Source organism: Anticarsia gemmatalis, chromosome 8, assembly GCF_050436995.1.
Source record: "Anticarsia gemmatalis isolate Benzon Research Colony breed Stoneville strain chromosome 8, ilAntGemm2 primary, whole genome shotgun sequence".
In the NCBI taxonomy this organism is placed as follows: Eukaryota; Metazoa; Arthropoda; class Insecta; order Lepidoptera; family Erebidae; genus Anticarsia; species Anticarsia gemmatalis.
Window position 1 is genome coordinate 7,800,976 of NC_134752.1, and position 23,347 is coordinate 7,824,322.

The 23,347-nt window shown below is 34.0% G+C and overlaps 1 protein-coding gene across 3 annotated transcripts in view; it reads right to left on the bottom strand.

The window, feature by feature from the left end:
- Positions 1–23,347, bottom strand: part of IRSp53 (Insulin receptor substrate 53 kDa) — a 166,169-nt gene that overhangs the window by 66,551 nt on the left and 76,271 nt on the right. For all 3 annotated transcript variants that reach the window (XM_076117514.1, XM_076117512.1, XM_076117515.1), the window contains exon 2: positions 17,592–17,658. The gene's annotated coding sequence lies outside the window, so the exon portion shown is untranslated. The remainder of the gene's footprint in view (positions 1–17,591; positions 17,659–23,347) is intronic.

Consider the following 23,347-nt stretch of genomic DNA (forward strand, 5'->3'; position numbering starts at 1 on the left):
TGCAAAGTCTAGTCGAGTTTACTAACAATTACAATTATCGGATCACTTTTTATGTACTGTTGTAACGAGCGATACATAGTAGTAGAAGTGCAATTAGAAAAGAGTATCTGAAGCCAATAATCAGATAATTAGTATTTGAGATAAATTTTGGCTTATTAGTAATTTGAAAATGAGTAGAAATTACAGTAATTTTAAGTATTGTGCTATGTAGATAAAGACAGTCGGCGTAAAAAAATTGTCTTCAATAATTTATTCACTACTCAGAAGTGCTATTTACGGTAACTTCCAATCACAATAGAAAGACAACTATGCAAGGTCTATCAACATTCTTGCATAAAGCGTAGGACGATCAAAATTATCAATGCTAGATTACAAAAGAATTAATTCAATTGAAATATCATACGCATATAAATGTACAGTCACAATAATTTACACTACGCAGTATTTCAATCGCTTCAACTGTTTAAGTCTTTAAGAAATCAATCATGACAATATAGAAACATTGCTACAGGGCAAAACTCAAGAATTTATATTCTCGCCTCAACACCTGAACAATTATATAAATTACATTTGTATAAAAAATACGAAGGTATTCTCAGAGAAACCTTGCCGGGGGCATTTGGTAACGCCCTTTGCGAGCCAAACAACGGAACACGATATCCATATGTAAGACAGGTTGCTCCGTGAAGCGGTAACCGAAAGGAAACCGGCTGTGTACCGACGCGCATACTACCACACATTCCTACATCACTTCCTAGATATCCATGACAGATTTTGACAGCTAACCTGTCAAGCAAAAAACGGCCTACAATAAGAACCTTTGGTCTAAGATTGTATCAAGTGATAATAATATTTATACAAGTCAATAAGTGGGTTCTGGTATGCGAAGGTCGGAACTTAAATGTTATTCTTGGTGCAGGTAATCAAATACATAGTTATTTCTTCATCGTAAGGTGTACAGGTACCTGCGACCAAAATAAATGTGCTACAATATCGCACTTATTTCACGCTTGAATTAACATGACTAAGAACAAGTTACCTCAATTTTTGATTACAAACTTTCTTTGAACTTGTATGGAACGTAAGAATCTTGCAAGTCGACCTACTTGCCGATTTTCGATAGCGCTGAATTTTTGCATGCTTTTGTACATCCGATGAGAATTCGAAAATAAATTACTGTATGCTAATTTTGCAGTCAGAACTCACCACTAAAGTTTATAGCTTGCAGAATTATTTATAGTTGTCTAAGTCTACCTTTAGTCGATATTCTACAGAGCAACAGTATATATACAATCTTATTTCCAGTATTTAATAAAATATCAATTTGTTCTAGATTTCCTAATTGAATACGTCCAATTTTTTTAATGATAAATATTTCAATTATATCAATAAGGATCTCGTTAGTTTCATTGATTGTATTGGTATAATGAAGCGGTCTAAAATAATATTGAGCTGTCAAGGAACTATGCGGTATTTTAACTAATATTAATTGATCAACTTTCCTTGATTGATCGAAAGGCCAAATGGTATTTTAATTGGGTAAAAAAATAACTAGTTTACATATGTTTTTCTTCTTATTTTATTTAAAAATAAAATATCGTAGCTAATTTAAATGGCTTTTAAATGGAATAAATAACTACCTATAATTAGACTTTTTATACCAATTTCGAACTTTTTGTTAATTATGTTTCGCTTACAGATTTCTAATTGCAAACAATCGAATAGTTTCTAAACAATAATATACGAGACAATTGAGTGCACCGTGAATCATCAACGAGAAGCAGACTCGACGTTCGATATTCAATACAATAGGTTAATACGCTTACAAATACCAGCGCAATTGGTTACAGCGTCTGTCACCACCACACAAGCGATTATAGACAATGTGCAGCGAGTGCTAAGATTGTTAATCGCCTGTTACAATTTGGGATATAATTTAATGCACACAGTCGGATGGCTCGAGACACCTTGAAGCTTTGATTGGAGCGTATAGGAGCTGTGAACTAAACACGTTGCACGGACGTACCAACAAAAGCACGCTAATGAGGAAATCGTGTACACAACGAGACCAATCGAGAGCTGAACACTGATTGAGTGAAAGTAAGCGCGGTGTAAACACTGCAGAACCGGTAATGTAGCATGTCGTAACAATACACACTTATAAACGTTGTGAACTTGAAAGAAAACTGGAACACGTGTGCCGACTTGAATATAATTTTACTGAGAAGTTTGACTGCTCTCGCTCCGCTATATAATATCCGAGTTGTCTTGCAAACGATGTTTAACAACGTGTTTACAGTTTACGTATATTTTATGTAATAGCTGAGATGAGTGTTGACATTTCTGTGTTGTTAGACTTCGTTTTGTTTGCATCATAACTACTCTGTAGAGACTAGAGACGTAAGAAAAATAAACTGGAAGGGTTATAACGACTTCCTGCTACTTTGTAATGCAGTCGCTATATGAGTATGCTTATTGGCAATTAGAATATTGTATGGGATTCTAGGGTTTATTGATATAAATGAGTATGAAATAGCAAATATCAACATTGCCGAAAGTTTGACATTTAGACGAGACGAGCTCACTAGCATTGCATCAAAACCGCTACCGACTTAGATGGAAACTGTGCCAATATTAGCACACATAAAACTACTACCATATTAAAGGGTAAAAAAGAAACCAATCTAAAAACAATTTGTCTGTTTCTCAATTTCAATCGAACATTGCACATTAGGCAACAACAATTCGTACTCGGTCATAAAAAGTAATCCACCTTAGCCAACCGAGGATAATTTGTACAAACAAGCATTGTTTGAACTTTGAAGTAAAGTCACACTAGAAATAGATAGGTATCAATTCAATTGCTGTTTCGTACGACGGAGTTCAGTTCGCAAACGCAAGTTTCGTGCAATATTTGCGAAATACATTGTACCTGACGTCGTCGGTGTACAGATATTATTATGCATAGAGAAATATGTCGTAGAGAAATTTCAGAATAGGGATAGCAATCAAAGACTGTAACGTACCTATATAAATTCTTTATATTTTTGAAACGGATATTCTATCCGTATAAATAAATCGGTATCCGTATAAGTAGCGGTCTACCGTCGGTACTGTCGAGTATCGAAAGTTTGTCATTAAAAATGTACTGCCAAAATAGTTTCTACGACGCCCGATTGAGGCGCTGATCAGATTGTCTTGCAAAATTTCTCGATAGCTAGTCGCTAATCGATAGTAGTAGAGAATCGAGTTAAAGTATAAGATTTTAATGTGACATAATATAAAAGCAATGCTACTTAATGACAAAAGCCTTAATCTAAAATTTAACCTTATAGTACTATCAATTTATAACAAAATCATTGTTTTCAAACCGTGAATTGTTATGAAAACTCAAATTTCTTTAAACCCCTACCACATATCTGTTACACTCGAATTTGATATTCTAAGAACAATTTGAGCGATATTATATTGGAAGTTTTGTTTGTTTGCCTGTTTAACTTTGACACGGAAACTTTGTAATATTGAACTTTTTGCTTATGTTCAGGTTTGTTTTCAGACACTTTAGATACGAGCTCAACACGATTGGGAAAATTGATTGTTTGTTTTAGTGCAATACATTGTTCCGAGTACGGAAATCCTGTAACACAGTGAATGAGAGGAATCGGTAATGATATGGAAATACTCTAGACATTCTTAATGATATCCACTTATTTTCATTCTTATGTACTGGTATATAAAGGAACATTTTTCAGGCTAGAATACAGCTTCGGGCAACTTTCATTAACTAACTACATGGGATTACAAAGAAGTAATTATATTTTGTTTAATGTAAAAATAAAAGTACATAACCTTATATTTTTATTCTTGTATAATGTGCAGATTGAGTAGTCGCAGGCAGAGGCTAGTCTATAACTAGTACAACAGTACTAGTTATAGACTAGCCTCCAAGTGACTACGTCCAAGTGAAAGGATATTCCGGGGTATCAAGCTTTCTATGGGTTAATCCAAGTTATAAACTATCCTTATACCAGATTTCGTCAAAATTCGTTTAGAAGGTTTGACGGGAGTTAGTAACAAACGTTCTACACAACTGTTGTTTTAAAGGTTTGTTAGCATAGGTTTCGCAATATACATAGGTATTAGTGTACACTTAGACAGTAGCAACTTTTATTTGCAATAGATATACACTACACTAGGCGCTATAAAACAATAAGAATCACACCCGTCTCTACGTAATTGTCCAATAAACGGTAACACACTATCACACTACCCCACTTACCTACAACGATAACGATTTAAACAATTTAAGATTTGTACGCGCACACGTAACCATCGCTTGAGAAAAAAACAATTGCAATATCAAAAAGGCACATCTCACACCACAAAGACATGAGTAGTGAATGCAATCCCGATCTCGCGGTATCCCGATCTCGCGAGATCCCGTGTATTTTTTCGGGATCAATCTCGAAGCATAATATGACGAGATCCCGTTCGGGATTGTCGGAGAGGGCATTTTCAGCAGCTGGCTACATTGCAATAGACTTAAGATGCCGATTAGAAGCTCGTACTATTGATACACTTTGTATTTTAAGAGGCTACTTTCAAACTGCCTTGTGATTACTTTTTATTTTGATCTCCTGGAGCTACACCTACTTTTTTGATTATGTTCATGTTATTACACCTGTTAATTATGTTACGTTGTTAGTATTATTCAAAAATAAAGGCTTTTATTTTCTTACAAATAATAATTTATTGCATTCACCACACTATCACACACATATTACATTAAACAAGTCGTTCGAATTGTATTATATTTACTAACTAGACGGGATTCCGAAAATCTCGGGATCCCGCGGGATTGATATTTCTGATCGCGAGGGATCTCGAGTTGACGATCTCGAGTCGGGATTGCATTCCCTAGACATGAGACATGTGCCTTTTTAAAACTGGCATATTCGATTTCATACATTTATCGGTTCCACACGACAGCGCACGTAAATTCAACAAGTTACGCTTATGATTTTATTACTTCATTACTTATAAGTGTGATTTTATTTCATTATTGTTCTTTTTATATATTTTAAACTTGGTGGGTGTTTCGGCTTGTTAACACGAAATGCGTTTTTATCTCCACTTCTTAAAGGGTTTTTACTTCAATAGCAATAATATACGAAATACCGTTGTAATTACTAACTTTTAATATTTTACCCATTTTTATCTTCTTCTCTATAAGTTACTTCTGGGTTCAGTTTTACAGATTGCTACCAGATTTTCTGTTGTGATAACAATACGGACAAGAGGAAATTCTACAAACCTAGTTAAAGTGAATATCAAACTTTAATTACAAACATATTAGCGTGCCCGTGGTCTTAACCTGTACTGTTATAAAAAAAGTATTTTTGTTTCGATGCTTCAAATCAGTAGTTATTTTTTATTAATCGTTTTTTTTTTAATTAGAACAGGGAACAAAAAAGAGATTGCCCATTTAGGCAGAATGTAATGAGATCATCGCATATCGCATACATATTCCAAAAAAAGTAAAACGTCATTCCATGTCTTACATTTGACATTGCAATGTCATTACGTAGCGCAATTGACCCAATCGCATTGCCCTATGACATCATTCGACTATTCATTAACTTGTATTGTCATGATGATATCATTGGCCAAGTTAAAAATCTGTATTGTTTTACTTATAGGATTAATATCTTTGGATACAATGGAATCTCGCTTTAGTTTTGTAATATATACCATGACATGAACTTGTATAAAATTTTCGATTTAATATTTGTAAAATAAGTAGACGTTTTACCAAGAATTAATAAATTCGGTAGCGCGATTCTGTACAGTTGGCACTAACGATTATGGAGAATTAGACAATGTTCATACAATGAGTTCCAACGACGCGACGCCCGCTTGAAGCGCTGCTCAGATTTTCATAATATAGCGATAGCTGGTTGTTGATAGTAAATAGTAGTAAGAAATCGCCCCACTGTGCACTGGTAAGAAAAGCACTCTACCAGTATCGAAAATCGACACCCGGCCAGCTATCGAAAAAAAAATGTATGGAAATCTGATTAGTCTCTTGCGGGCGCCGAAAGGAACTATTTTTACTCAGTACTCATTGGTACCGCCAGTAGAGTATCACGTTACAGTAAGTACCTATACAAAAACGTGCTATCGTAATACTACAATATAAAAATCCCGATACTAATGACGAATGTTCCCGCACTCTTATCGCTAGTTAGTTCACCGTATTTGCTTCCCTTACTTTTGTTCCCGGTGATATTTCAATAGTAAACATCGGCGTTCCCTATATTTATTACAACATGGATGATTTAGTGTCGTTAGCCGAGATTCGGGAAAGACATTGACGTAACTAATGATGTACATTTTTACTGAGGTATTTTCCTTTTTGTTTAGTTGGTAAATGTATGTAATAAAATAAGACGGTAAGCACTAATGATACGATAATTTACGAATGTGTACGGACATACGATTGACGCTTACGTAAAAATATTACTGGCAAGAAAGTTTTACTTGAACACAATTTATTCTTAGTTTAAAAATATTTGTACAACATCTAATCTAATAATAAAATGTTGATTTAATTGAGAGTTGGTTCTTTGAAAATAGAACAGTCCTTAATACTAATTTGAACTACTAATACTACTAACTACTGCAGCAGTGATAGCCGAGTGGTTTAAGTTGGCACATCCCACGCAAGTGGACGCAGGTTCGAATCCAAGGCAACACACCAATGACTTTTCGAAGTTATGTGTGTATTAGAAATAATTATCACATGCTCCAACGGTGAAGGAAAACATCGTGAGGAAACCTTGCATGCCTAAAAATTTGTTTAATACATTTGTTGAGGGCATGCAAAGTCCCCAACCCGCACTTGGCCAGCGTGGTGGACTCAAGGCCTAACCCCTCCCTCATTACGGGAGGAGACCCTTGCCCAGCAGTGGGACAGTAATGGGTTAAATTTTATTTAATACTAACTATACTCTTTAAAACATAGCTTGATTAAAATGACAGTTCTAAGCAAAACAGAGCACACAACTTTGTAGTGACGTCTAAAGAGTATTACAAATTGAAACACGAAAAATCTGTATTGTCTAGCATTATAACTATTTTTTAAATACAGATCCTCAATAAGAAATCAGAATAATTCAATTCAGTACTATTTTCTTTATCTCTCTAGTCTTAAAAATAAGCCTAATAATTTTCAACCTCTCTACAAGGCTACGTCATGTTGCAAAAAATTTAGTGAGGAGACACAATAGATAAGAGTAAATCATCTGATTAATCGTTAATCGCGAAGTACACTTTGATACTATTCGTGACCAAGAATTAATAATTAATCTCCAAGATTGTTCCAGCGATTCTGATGGTAGCCATGAGGATGATACTGATTTAGGATGCGCACCATTAACTGCGCATCCTATATTACTATCATCTTCATCCCTATCATCAGAATTGCACCATTAACTGAATAAATTAAGTTTATTTAACTTTAATTTCATTGTTTTATTTAATTGATCCTAATTAATACTAAACTAGGAGAGGTCTCCGTGCGGTGTAAAAAGTAGGGCTGGTCGTCCTATACTTGAAATAGAATTAGAACTAGAATTTGCTTAAACAATAAGATTCACAACAACAATTCGTAAAAAGCTAATTCAAAAATAATTGAATCGAATAGAATTATTTTAGATTCGATTTTTTCGCTATCGATTTTGATCAATACTTCTACAACCCTAGTCAAAACAGTTTGACATTTCTGTCATTCTAATCAAGCTATATTTTAAAGACTATACTAAGTTGCGTCGGCTAAAATAGTAGTTCTAAAAACAGATTTTTTTAATTGACTTACAAGTCGTGACAACAAAGTTTGAGCAAGCGATTCCAGTTAATAAGCTTACTAAACAAGATTCGCCGTGTAAGATTGAACTAAGCGTTTTTAGATCCGGCTAATATGACTCAATAGGATCGTGTTACAAACGCACGCATTAAATACACGCACTCTATACAAAACAGAGTGTGGTAATACCATGCAATATTACAAAGATGTTTTGTATGTAACAAAAAGACCGAGATATCCATAGATAAAATTCGCCGCTTCGCGTCTTAACTGCCGATGATAACTTATTCGAAAAGCCCATTTTCGGCCGAATTTATGGTTGATTTAACTCGTTTATTCCGAGAAAGAACTTCCCATGCTTAGCGATGAGATACAGCAAGGGTAGATAGGATAATGGCGCAGCTATATTAAATTCTTACGAAATTTTTCGTGTTCCAAACTTCGGTATGTAACCGACTTTTAATTAAAAAGATCGATCCCTTTTTAATTATACGCGAGTCGATTCCGAACGCGTAAAATAGTACCTGAAATTCTATCAATACTTCCGAATTAATTAACAAACATATTAAACAACACTCCAAACTTTATTTCGCTTCAATGTAGGTCGATATTAACTCAAGAGAGAAGAACATAATTGATGGTATAAGTCAAGATAAGAGGGCAATCTGAGTCTATGGCTAATAAATCAGAATTTCATAGTTGATAAGTACATCACGTGCCGATAATTGATTTCGCGCCTCTGATAACTATAATGTATTGAGTATCCGTGATAGGCTCGCGAACAAACACGTACTAGTCCGGACAACTCGGCACGTGACGCGAATGTTGCTAACTTGATCCGTTACAATTACGAACGCGATCAATACCACAAACATTGCAAAGGTCTCGGTCAAAGTTTCCCTTTGACAGCTTCGTTTGTTATTCAGAACAATCAGACATTCTAGAGAGCCACCGTTAACCTGGTTACATTTCTATCGTGAAGAAGGTTGGATTCCTTAATTAAGGGCAATCGAAGAAATGTGCGAATTTGCAAATACTCCGAGCGCTATCACCGTCCAATCCTATTCGACCCAACGGCAGAATCCCTGGATTGTTACAAATTTCCATCAAATTAGTATATCCATTGTAGCGGAACGTTAGAGATACAATAGTTGTTTAATGAAAATCCGTAATTTGCTGTAACATCGTGATTTTATAATAACACGATTCTGCGCAACGAGCTTCCAATCATATAAGGGCTTTCAATTAATTAACTGCGCTCTCTAATTCTGTAGAGTTGCGAGGCGATGCATTAAATCCCGCTCATCTGCACTGGCTGCATAGAACCTCGCCTTAATTGCAAAGAGCTGCGTCAGCTAAGATTTACCAATTAAGTGAATCGGAAGCGGGACCGCTTGCCCACTCAGCACGGCGCGCATCCAGCCATGGCCGTATGGTGAACGTACCGAGTCTCAATATGTGACTACACTTTCGTAACTAACATTCAAGGACTAGCCAATACAATAAAACTAGCGCAGACAAATAAAACCCTTAAAGGATTGGCCATTTACATGTTACCATTGTGAAAAACTGCTAGCCTTTTATTTGCGGCCATAATGTTTTTGTCCCAAATGTGTTCTATTTAAATTATCAGACACATTATTTATTAAAGAGGAGTTATCAGCAGTTTATCTTCCCACGCAATTTGTAAGAGTCAACTGTGGGAAAAGAATTACTTAATTTTTTACACAGAACTACACACGCGTAACAGACAATGATTAAATAAAATATTCCGTTTATCTCTGCTAGCTTTACGACATCAGTGAAAAGTGCGTTCTGTTCATATATGAAACTTTATTTCCAGCAAAACAACATGGATCAACAATCAACGGAACAAACTATGTTGCTTAAAGTAATCCGTATACAATTTAGCTCACAAACTGCATTACACAAGTTTTCGGCTGAGAAGCTAATTAATATCGATATAGCAATGAAAATTAAGTCGCACACATAATATCCTGTTAAATAAAATAACTTTGAATTAGGATTATTTCGTAGAATAAATATTAATTCATTACAGGTAGGAAGGAAAGTTAGCTAGAAAGAGCCGTTTTCTTGAAAAGAAAGTACGTTGGTACCTGAAAAAATCTTGGAAAGTTCAGCCAATAATAATATTCTGCGGAACTAAAGGAGTTAGACTGTTTGAACAATAATGAGATTAAAGGAAGTATTTCAAACTTATCTGTATAGCAAGTAAATCCTCGAGCCTGCAATAAAAAGACAAAGAGGGGAACAAAGCAAAGGTAAATTAAAAAAGAAAAAATAGGCAACACGTTTGAACGTGATTCTTTATGTCGTTTGAGAAACGTTCGCCATCTTTCATAGGAATGACTTACCCCATTTTAAATTGAACGAATGTATTGTACAGAGCACATATAAGAAAGTGAGAAGACGCATCCTTTTTAACAAAATTCTAAAATCTATTAAAAGGCAGTTAGTTACATTTTATTGCAACCCGTTTTTGTCGCACTGCTGGGCAAGAGTTTCATCCCAATTTGAAGGAGGGTTTATGGCATGAGTCATTATTAGTATAGCAATAATAATATTGGTTCATATTCAGAATAAAATTATTCTATTAAGTAAAACCACAGAGTTCAAAAATTTCATAATTCGTATGCAAAAATAATCTGTGGTCACATCAAAAGAATAAAATATTTAAATGCAAAGATTTTAGACGACAGTTTATCTTAAGTCGACCTCGTCTATGATCATCAAAAATTAATTAAAACCTCACACGTTTTGCTTCGAAAACAGAATTAATGGACTCGGGATCTTTTAAAATTTAAATATTGTCTATGCTTGAGCCATGTACTCACTAAGACGTGATGTCAAGTTTTTTCATTAGTCATTATTTTATTTTTCAGATGTCTAGTAAAATTGCAACGCAAGAAATGTATTTTGTGCTAATATAATATATTTTATTTGGAACATAATTCTTCAGACAGACAGGCACATGTCATTCTCTCAACGAAGAATTGTAAATAAGAATACAATTTTATGCGTTATTTTTAACTACTATTTTCTTACTCGCAGCAAAAAAACTAATAATTTTGCATATTTTATTAATTTTATTTCTATTGTAAAATAATAAAAGAATTGTTAAAGATATGTTATAAAATTCTCAAGCCCGCGCACGGCTTAACGGGTTTATTTACTCGTTCTATCAATAAACCTAAAGGCGTTCAAAATTCTTGAAGCGTTTCGAGTTAAGACGACACTGGATATTGAATCAAAATCCAATTAATATTGTCGACGAAGCAAAAGAGCTACTCGGAAACTGTATCAAAAGCTCGCTCATTTAAAACTAAGACATCTTTGTATTCTCCAACAAGATTATTATAATGAAGCACGGCTTAATAATGTAGTTAACTACGATAGTTGATTGTAAAAGAGAAATGTGATTCTAAGAAAACTCAGCTTACCTGTTAATCCTTTTGTAGGAAAACCGTATTTAAAACGTATAAAATTATACCTTTGATTTAAAGTAAGGTTTTGTCAAACTGAAGTCATAAAAACTAGTGGCTTTCCCCTGCCTCGCCTTAGTTTCGATAAGTTAATCTGTTTCTAATAGTATCATATTGAATAGAGATTTACTCCTAATATAGTTACTTACTCCAGTACAAAGTCTAGTCAATTGTAGACTCTACATTGAAATATTGTATCTAGGAAACTACTCTGTCATGAAGGATTTACACAATCGCTCGAACTACTACAATTACGAAACAAAGTTATACCATTATAAATCGATGCTGTCTACATTTCCTTGCTTATTATGAAGTACTATTTTATGTATTCTTCTACTTGCAATTCTGTGCCAAGGAGCGATAAACTGAACGGAGCTAATAACTAGCATTATGAAGCAGTCGGCGTAGATATTGCTGGCACAGCCATCCGACGACAATACGCCCTAATTGAATGTCCACTATGTATCTTTGTGTACTATGAATTACTCAAACTATCCGCGGTATAATTTACTTTGTGATCGTGTTTTGTTATTTATATTCTAAATTGTTGTATTAGAAAGGGAAAGCTTAGGATCTGTTTATATAAACTGAGAGGAAACTGAACATGTTATTGTCTCTTTAAAGTTACTTTTACTTCTCCTAACTAGGTATTATTTAGACTAACGACATCCACGGTTTATTTTTACTTACATTTAATAAATAAACGCTAAAGCGTTGTCCCATTAAATATCCCATATTTTGTTCCATTTAAGTGCCTTCCTGTATTCTAGCTGTTTCATAGTATCTATCCCCGGTCTATGAAAACGGTTCGCTAGTCCTTAACCAGTTGACATCAAAATTTATGTGTGAAAAACAAGCGTCACTAAAGCTCTCAGCGACAATCTGTGTAAACGTACACTTACTCGAAACATGTAACCGTTTGTCATGAACCGCAATTGTCAATACTGCTATGAGGTGCGGGACTCGGGACCTGCTACCCACAGAGAAATGATTAATTTTCCTACCCCTCACACACACAAGCACACATGACTTTCAATCGTTTCAAAACGTTGCTTGAGTGTGTGTACGTACAATAAGTGTAATATTGTGATGCTGAGTCCTGTGGTGTCAGATACAGGTGTCGCAATGTGCATCGCAATAACCCTGTGTGTCGGCGGCACGATTTGCCTCAAACTATTTGTGGTCCAAACTTTGGGATGAGCGTGCGCTACTGTAACCTTACGAAGCGACTGTATTACACGAATATTTTACACGGACCGTTTGGTGTAGTGTTCCGAATATTAGGTTTTGGTTTATTTTTAGTTCGAGGCGAATAGAAACTCACGTCCACTACAAAATAGAAATATTTTATAACAGTGTTATTGTATCTTTAAAGTGTACAATTTATGTATTTAGTTACTTTATCGTTCCTTTTCTCGAAGGCATTATAATATAATGACAATATTGCGTAATCGGTGATCGGAAAGTTAGAAAGAAATTGGATTCGTTTCGGGTCCGTAATTGAGTGAAACCTAATGGTCCCTGTAGGCGTAGTCAAATAGCCGTGCTTGCGACGAACTAATCAGGAGAATGATCAACTTCATTTACCTTTATAAAATTACACAATGCCCACAGGTATTCTATTCAAGACCGGTCATAAATCTACCTGAATTACTGATAGCTACTAAAAGTTAAGTTGTAATTCACGCACGGCATATAAACCAGTAGTTACAGCTTTAGTTTATAGTTTAAAGTAGAGGATCCACCCAATAATAATTAATTTGCGTTTATTACGGCACGCCCCGATAAGTTTTTATTGCGTTGGACCCAAAAATTAAAGCTAGCACGCGTTTACTAATTTGATGTGCGAGTTACAGACATTTGTACCAACTGTTCGGGACTCTGTTAGTAGTAGGGTTGACCCTATTCAGTTTAGGCGAACCAGTGTATAAATGTCCAGTTCAAAATAAAACGTGGTATCCCGTATTCAGACAAAAATTCTCGACATTCAAGCTGACATCGTAGAAACAGTTTTCCTTAAACATAAGTAGAAATGTTTATTTAAAATACTTCGTAGAAATGAGATAAGGCTCAATATGTTGACCAGTATTTTGTAGCAGAGTTATGCGTGAAGCGTGTGCAAAATACCGGCAAACGTAGCGGCGATAAAGGGTTAGGTTCAAACTTATGGGCGCGCACCGGTTGAATGAATAGTGCTCTTAATTGCCAGCCAGCTTTGTCGATGGCTTTCCACTTTTTAGATCGCCATTCCCAAACCTAAGGGGCGGAAATTGCGAACCGTATGAAGTATTTCGTTCAGAATTAAATTTATGTTGAAATAAAATGTATTGTACGTACTTTGTATGTATATGTTTGTGTCGAACGGAATGGACTCAATTTAACGTTGAAATGAAATGTGTCGCACTTTTGTTACGGCTATTTTGATAAAACTTTCTACTTACTTGTACTAGATTTTTGACAGCTTTACAGATTTACTTGTTTGATACAGTACATTGGGAAAATTACGTAGGAAAATTAGTATTTTTTTGAAGTAGGTGTTTTATAAACATCAAAAAACTATTTCTCCCATTTTCTGCTTTTTACTAAACCAATCTTGATATTCGTTTCATTATTTCGTTCCTAATCATATTGTTAAAATTAAGAAATATTATTAATTGTCATAGGTAACTACAGAATAATTTCAGTATTTTATTTTCTTGGCAATCGAAGCCATTAGAACCTAAAGTTACATGTAAATAAAAACCATACGCAACTAATGAAAAAAAAAGCTATTGTTAAAAATTCAAACAACTATCGCGCTGCAAAGGCCTCGCATCGTGTAGAACTTGAACTAGAGATGTCAAATACTCGAAACCCAATAGTGCTAACTGAAAACCGATACTGACACGTGTACTCACGCAATTACACGGCACTGCAGTTGCTTTCCAATGCTTATTTTATGCAAAATTCCAGTATTTACTATACAATCGTACAATTCGAATAAAAATCGATTCATAAAATCGAACAAAATGAAGTGAAATAAAGTAATTAGTCGAGTTTTTAAACAAAATAGTCGATCCTCCGCATCAGTTCACTGATTCAGTAGCTGCCTTTATAGTTGTTTGATTCGTTTTATTTGTTGGCGGGTATTTTCCGATCCCCATTCGCATGTATCAAACCGAACGGGCTCATTTATTTGATAGCGACCGACAAGATACACCCCTGCCCGACTATAAATTGCGAGAGACACACTAGTACAACGGATAATAAAATAAACTGAGATTATCTTAATTAATCATCTTTATATTGCTTCCATTGTCTTATTTCGAGATATGTTTTGCTGCTTGATATTAATGATGAATAACAATTCAAATGCTTTTGTTCGTAAGTTCCCCGCCTCTAGCTTAGAATTATTAGGCTTGAAATTTTATTTATGATCTAGGTTATCTAACACGTCAGTGATGAAATAAGCCTTATTAGTAATAGCTTATAATATTGACAACAAAACAATGCTAAGATCTAATCATAACGAGAAACAGAAATACTGTTTTAGGTCACAAAACGTTTGCAAATAGATTAAGTCTGATTGATTACACCTACGCGGTCTTTTTAATTACAATAAAGGTAATTTGGTAGATCCGTCCAATTTCCGACGTTAATCCCGGGGTGGGTACAGATACTCTAAATAAGTATTCTTGTCTGTAAAATGTACTTTCAAAATAAAGACTATTTATCTCAAAATGAAACTATCCAAAGCGACTCAAGCAGAAAATGAAAACGGACATAAATTACACCTTATCGCGCCATTCAAACCAGATAAGGAGTCTAGACACCAATCCCATAATTTAGACTAAAACCTCAATACCTACAAGAACCTAATTCCTAAACCGTCTGAATTTTAATTCATCTACAAAATAAATTAAACGCAAAGGCAGCCTTCATTTCAAAGAAGGGCCGACATATTTTCTTCATTTCGCAGTATTTGATAAAGGCTATCTTGTTTCATTAGCTAAATGAATGTGTTGAAGTAATTTAATCTTGTTTTCTAATTAATACAAAGTTGCATGTTAAAAGATGAAGCCTCAACAAATTGTGTGAAACATTATTTTCGAGTTGTAACCAAATAGGTGCGGTTAATGAAACTCTTTTGAAGATAACATAATATATGATATTCAATATAACAGAGAGTTTTGTATTGCTTTCAACTTTTTTTATGTTTTTCTAGATTTGCAGACGTTCTTATAGACTTTCTATCGTCAGTGTTTACAAAAATGGCAATACTCAATAAAGATTATAGACTTTCTCAGAAAAAAGGTCGAGACGCTACAAAAACATTTATAGATTTTATTAGATTTGTTAAAGTAGGACAATTTGAAGAAATAGATACCTGAACAAATCGTGATACTGTAAATAGATAAATGGAAGACAAAAACGCATTTGCAGAAAAAATAATGGTGTCGCAGTTAGTGGGGCCCGGTCGTGATTAGCGATAGAATTTTCCAAAATTAATTAAAAGTCACCGTTGGCCACATCTCGGGGCGCAGGATGTACGTGCTCAAAATACTTTTCGGACTCGCCCTTTTGTTCTACTATTTCTGCCCGAACGCCCTCGTATAATGCTTGTGTATTTTGGAAAGCTCTCTGTCTACCTATAACATAAATTGACAACAGTAAAATGAAAAACATTAATCGGATTTTATCTTTATCATTAAAATTTATTTATTACTTATTCTTTTTTTAAATATAAAAAAAGTTTATTCGTATCTCAAATTCGTCACGTCTCTTTTTTATTCAAAAAAGGAAATAAAAAGTTGCAAAATCTTTTTTAATTTGTTTTGCCGGTTCCAAATGTGGAACACTACTAACTTTTTTTAATTAATAGAGTAATTTTTCGGTGCATTGTCAGATTAATTGTAAACTTTGGCACAGATAAAAAAAATGGCGCTAGAGCGTGAAGCGTCACGGTCGGTTGGTCGCAGCGGGACATTCAACTAACAAGTTCGTGCCATTCAACATAAGTAACTAAAGCATTGTTTTGTTGCAAATTTAGACTAGCAGTTTACATTTTCGTGTGCAATATATTAGATAGTGATATTTTAGAATAACAATCACTATTTATCTACGCTATTTTGCTGATAGTGATTGTGTAAAATAACTGACGAAGTTAGTTTAATTGTATAAATAAGAGGAAATTTTATCTTATCTAGCCGTTTTAGGACAACTATTAAAATACTTACGTAGTATTCAGTTTTTGCCATAAATCTTATACAATTGTAGGTACTGCGCAGAATTTCAATAATTTGACTCAAGTATAAATTGGTAAACCTCTATCTAAATAACCTTATCCCCAACTGAAAACGCTTTTTAGTACAAACCATTTATATCCTAAAATTATACAGAGACTAAAACTGTTTGAAAAAAATGACAAACCCACATTAATATTCAGTTACAGCAATTACCATATCACAATCATTTATAACATAAAATAACAACATGTAGTACAAAACCAGTACAATGACATTGTACAAATCACCACTATAAAATATATTATCTATACTAATCTATACTAATATTATGAAGCTGAAGAGTTCGTTTGTTTGAACGCGCTAATCTCGAGAACTACTGGTCCGATTTGTAAAATTCTTTCAGTGTTAGATAGCCCATTTATCGAGGAAGGCGAGGAGAGGAGGAGAGTACCAGTGAAAAATGTTACAAAACGGGGAAAATTATGATTCTCTTATGTGACGCAAACGAAGTTGCGCGGTCAGGTAGTCGTTTATAACATAAAATAATAATGTATAGAACAAAACCAGTACAATGACACCGTACAAATCACCACTATAAAATATATTATCTCATTTGAAAGCATTGGATTTTAAAACGCGTACAAAAGTTGTTAACACAAATCACACGGCGGTTTATGATTTAAAATATGCTTGTATCTGATTTACGCGAGTAAAGCCGCGAGCGTTTGCTATTAATGAAAATTAATTTGTTTTACAATTTTATCCGGTTTTCATTTCGGTGTCACAATCCGTGTAAGCTTTATATTTTCATCCGAGTTTGACTTTTATTTGTTTTATAAAAGCAATAAAAACTATGAGCCTAGCCTAATCTGTTCAATGTCTGATGAAGAAATTATTTTCTATGAAATCTTATAGATCTTCGTGTGAGAAGTACTCCTTTACTCCACTTACGGTTGTAATTTGTATTAGTTTATAGTACCGTCATAAAAGAAAACTTACCTTTCAAAAGGTTTTCTATTTTCCACAGCAAGTCACTTCTTGAATTCACAGCAAGATTGTGAAATACCTGTAACAAACAAAGTGAGAATAGTTTAATATAAAATACTAAACTGTATATTTACTTGGGGCAAATGCACTTCATTCAAATACAAATGTAAGCAAAAGCTCTCCTACTCAGGTGTTACGAGTGACAAATCCTAAGTACAGATTTACTTAAGTCGACTACAAACAAACTGTTTTATGCAAGTAAAGTTACTAAGTTCCACACTATCCACTTTAGTAGAAAGACAGCCATATATTTCAACACTGGTAAACATTTGACCAACGAATTAATTTCTAAATGCTGTTATTTACTGTATGTGCGTCAGCAAATCGGTAACCAACCGCGGAGGGAGGCTCTGCGTCCGAAACAGAATCGAATTTTCATCAATAATCAGTTTAAAGCTCAAATGACCAGCCATACGTTTCATCATCCAACCGTACATTATATTCTGTTTAAAATTTTAATGAACACGCTCGCAAAACTTTTAATTATTGCACTTGAAACAGGTGAAAAAACATGATAATGACGTGTATGTTAATATTGATGACTCAATTTTAAATCATCGGTGATTATGTGCTGTATTAACACGGTTATTCGCCGCTTATGCAAATATTTATTTTTATTTTCAGGTTCACATATTTTCTATAAAGCTGTTCATCGGTATTCATTTTCCACGTGATTGCATTCAATTGATTCTAGAGGTTCAACCGCAAAAATACACACATTTCGCAGTGCAACGGTGCACCATTAATATCAATAAAACATGTATAGAGTCCATCGCACGTTTTAATTCCGCTAAAAGCGTCTATCTCATTGTGTTGGAGCCGATGATTCGGAATTGCCGTGTTCCCGGGTGTCCTGCCGTTTGACGGGAGTACGGAGTCGGATACTCCCAGGTGGCTTCTAACGACTATCGTTACTTAAAACTGTAGTCATTCTACTGATCTGTTGCAAGCTTTTGTATCTTTATACTGCACTGGGATTCGAAAAGACAATTTTTCTCGAAGCTTTGAAAAGAGGAATAGCTTTGTTCAACTATTTCCTTTGTGATTTCAAGCGAGTGTCAATCGCGTCCAGTGTTTGGCACTTGATATATCGAGACAACGCTTGTAGTTTGATACGACTTGTGAATCCATGTTTAAAGTCCAATATCTGTGAAATAAAACTTTCTTGACAACTCGCGAAGCTCTTGTCCTCTTGCTGTGTAATAATGGAAGGTAGCACTAGATTTGTCTGAGATTTTTCTATTTAGTTTCTATTGTAGTACTTTCATAAGAGGACAAAAAGTGGTACAGTGATATTGATTATATTTGAGCCTAGTCAGTAACTGTTCATAATATATTGTATATTACTGTAATGGTTTGTATATTTGATTATACATATTTGCCAACAAAGAAAAAGCGGGATATATATAATTGGTAAAATAATACACCAATATTTATGTTCTTTGTTTCGTTAACCTTGAACAATTGACAGAAAATATTTACCGTAATATTGTGAGTATTCTGGTAACAATAAAATACATAAGTACAAATGAACCATAGAACACACAAAACAGTTCAAAAATGGAGTCAATTAGAGTGATTCGAATGAGACACCAAATATTCTGCAGTTGTACATAACCGTTAATACTTTTGATGCTGACTGTACGAAAAGCAAATCAACGCTTAATATTCTTTCTCGGGACGCCTCTAAAAAACCGTGCAAATTTAGTCCGATATTTAATTCAGAACTTTATACTTATTAAAGAAAGTTCTGAGCCTAGGTCAGCCTGTTTATATTATTTTTTTATTAACTTAAAAAAGTTTCCCTTCATTGTATCTTTAATTCAATTACAATATTTATGATTTATGTTTTCATATTTTTTTTTGTGTTCTTTGTTACTTTTTGTTTTTCAGATTATAATATTCATGATAAATGTTTTCGAAAGAAAATCTTTTGCGTAGTTAAATATAACATCTATTTAAATTTCTAATCAGACCATTTCTACGAATTCACGAGTATTACCTTCTAGTACATTTTTTTTGGTTTTCCACGTGCCTGTATTATACTTTGATTTTCGATATTGAGGAAATCTCCTCACGGGATATGATCGATTATTACTTTCGACTAAAAACCTTCATAAATAAGTCTTCTGTACAAACATAAGTTCATACAATATAATTATGTGGGCAATTACGTTTCTAAAGTATTTGAAACAAGGTCATTGTTCGGAAATTTTAGGCAGTAACAAATAAAATCAATTCCAACCTTATAATTATTGATTGAGATTGAGATCTCAAGTAGGATCGTGGGAAATGGGATCACTTGTGATTTAACTGAATTCCAATTATCGAAGGTCTAGCCGAAAGCTCCTCAAGCAGAAATATACTGGATTTCAATTTGACCACAAATTTAACTCGTTCAGATTACAAAAGGGCTATGAAAACATTCCGAAACTGCTAATGGAAGAGGAAACCACTGTCTTTATAAATAACTACACTAAACAATGTTTAACCCTTCCATTACATTTGATATGTTATATTATGATACATTTTTATTCCAAGTCCATTCGGCCAGGTAGCGCACATAAATGTTGGCAGATGCCCACTAAATTATTGTGAATGTCTTCCAATTTATAAGGATACTAACGGCGGCTAGACAATAGGGAGGTGCTTCGAATACCCGCGTTTAAATGCGAGAAATGCCGGATTGTTTTTGAATTCCATCTAGTCTGTTTAAAGTAAATGTCGTCGTTGAAATTTTCTTTCTTTCTAGATTTTTCTGCTGGTGTAAATATAGGACTTGATTTATGAACGTTGTTATTGTTATGGCTGGAATGCGCCTTATGATAGTTGTTTAACTTTAGTGTGTAGAGAAATGTTTATTAGTATTTAAAGCCAGCAGACGTAAACTAAAGCTTTTGTGATACAACATTCAGAAATGTACATTTAAAAACAAAATGTTTATCTCAAAATAATATAAACATAAAATAACCAATAAGCACCAGTCACCCTTCAAGGTTTTAGTTATTAGAGATGTCGATCACAAATAACACAATTATCTTCTAATATTTTGATCAACTTGTACACTTCTACAATATTCCCCTTGATAGCAACTCGTCAAATATTCAACGTAATAAAATAACGTTAAAATTAAGATTTATTCACAGCAAGACGAAGAAATAATTCAATGAACAAGTTTTAATCCAATTATTCGCTTAATATGCGGACGTTAGCTGAGGCTGGGAATGTGCCGTCCGTTTTCCAAATGGGAAAACAATTTAACCAGCTGAATCGTCTGAAACTTCAACGAAGCCACACTTGCGTTTGTGCCACAAACTGTACACTTGCACAACTATTTTTAATGCTCACTCAATGTAATTCTTTCCCTGTTTGTTCCTCACTTAATTAAAAATCTATACGCACTCCACAAAGGTACGAGTGCACAAAACCTTTCCATACGTTAAATTCTTCAAACGCTCAACGGTACTGGCGAAAAATATTGGATTTTATATTTGACGTTTAGTGCGTTACGTTCCCAGTACGCAAGACTTTATGAGTTTTCCATTTTGTTTTTTGAAACAAAAAATATTTTCAAAATGCACCGAAAAACTGCTGATAGAACAAACCTCAAATATATGGAATTTACCAAAAAGTTATTCCGCACTGCGTTATTTGAAAATATTTGTTAACAAAATTTCGGAAACCGTTTTTTTTTAATAGCTACATTTTATGGCGTGCCTAATTTATATACAATACAAAACAGTAGTTATTTCGTTGTTTCATATTTTAACAAAAAATGTAACTATGTAACAACCATTTTAAAAGAACTCGTAAACTAAAATAAGTTTGAATCATTTACAAGCGGTAACCGAACCACATGTCGTCGAACAAACGAGAGTTTTTATTCAGAAGTCATATATTATGTTCTAGTCAAAGTTTCAACTGTTGAACTAATCGGACAATCCAAATGGAATAACCCTAATTACAGTTGAACTGAACTGCAATTTAATTCCTAGATCTCAGGAATGTTCCGCTAAGCTGAAGCACAGACCAACTTTTACTTTAAAACAACTCCACCACACTTTGTTTGCTAACTCAAATAAAAACTATGAATCGGTAAATGTTTCCACTTTTCTTAGACTTAATAAGAAATAGTGCTGTTTTATTTGTTAAAATATCCTTTTTGAAAAATAAAAAAATGTTTCGAAAAGATGTCATCTTTTTTAGGTTTATTACCTTGTTTCGGTTGGTCTTTACTCGTCAGTCACATAGCTGTTTTTGAGATCAATCATTCCGAATTATTTTATTTAAACTTTGTAGATTGTTAATTAAACATTTAGATATACCTATACTTAACCACTTAATCAAATAAAAATAGTAATTTCTTGTATAAAACCAAACGGCCTACAAAATCGATTGTAACTTTGCTATCGTTTCAACTTTAGTATTTATTCAAAGTTGAAACATCAGATAGGTCCCTCAGTAGTGTAGATAAAGTTTTACAGTACAGATATGGCGAGTTATAGTGGACGGGATCAGTAGCGCCCAATATTGCGTTAGGTCAGACAAATTGGGATCAGCCAGTGAATATATTACGGTCCCCTGTACTATGTGTCGGTTTGTTAATCGTTCTCTGTTATTTATGGACGCTTCAGCTGTTTACATACGCTTATTTTTAATGTGGTTATTGGGATTTTCGCGATGCAATCTACTGGGATGCGTTGAAGGGTCGTTTTGAATAACGTACGGTGATTTTGAAATTTTATAGCGATATGTTGCCGCAATAAGGCTTAAGTTTATATATTTTTTAAAACCATTGTAGTGAAAAGCTTATGAAGATTATCGTGTCAAAAATGCTTGACACGTCGTCACGTCATCAAAATTTAACACCGAACTATCAAAACGAAAATATGGACATATAACACACGATATTATGTCACAATAAACCCATCGTAAAGTTCCTTTCAAAAAACTAGTTTTGTTAATCAACATAGTTTAAGTACCCCACTAGTTAAATTGTCCGACTACGTAAATTCCTAAACAAATGTGTGGGACGTTATTTATGATCATTGGGAACCAGTTAAAGTATCCAGCAATTTTAGAATGGAGTTTATATTCATACATATTAATATGACAATGTTATTATAGCAAATTGAGGTTTAATTGTGCAATTACTGCAGCACCGTATGGGTATTTATTTAATAACTCTTTTGAAATATTTATATAACATCTTGTGTGGTCATCAAAATGCTATTAAGGTCCTGAAACTGAGAACTAATTTTACAACATTTATTCAAGGTAGTTATTCTAAGTTGTAAAGGTAGCGTATTGAATTTTATAGAAGCTAAGAAAACATAAAGTTTAAATTGTTTTCCGCTAATTTTATTCATCCGTAGAATTAACTTAATACCAGAACTTACTTAGCCGAAGTTTACTAAGCGATTAAATTTATACGGAGCCTAAGAGGAACATCCGACTATTCTACGAGTTAAGTACTATATAATATCCTAGTCAGCTTTTATGCGTTCAGGAATATTAGATTACCGAGATAGCAAGACTGAGAATATTGTGTAACGCGCCCGAGCCGTATGTACTCGTAAGTAAAACAAGCCAACCTTACTCGGCTTGCGGGTTCAAAACGTTACGAAATTTTACTGTTATTAAAGCTCTTCATGTCTGTCAATAAGTCAATTCATTTTGCCAGAAATGAGTTACGCGAGTAGGTATGT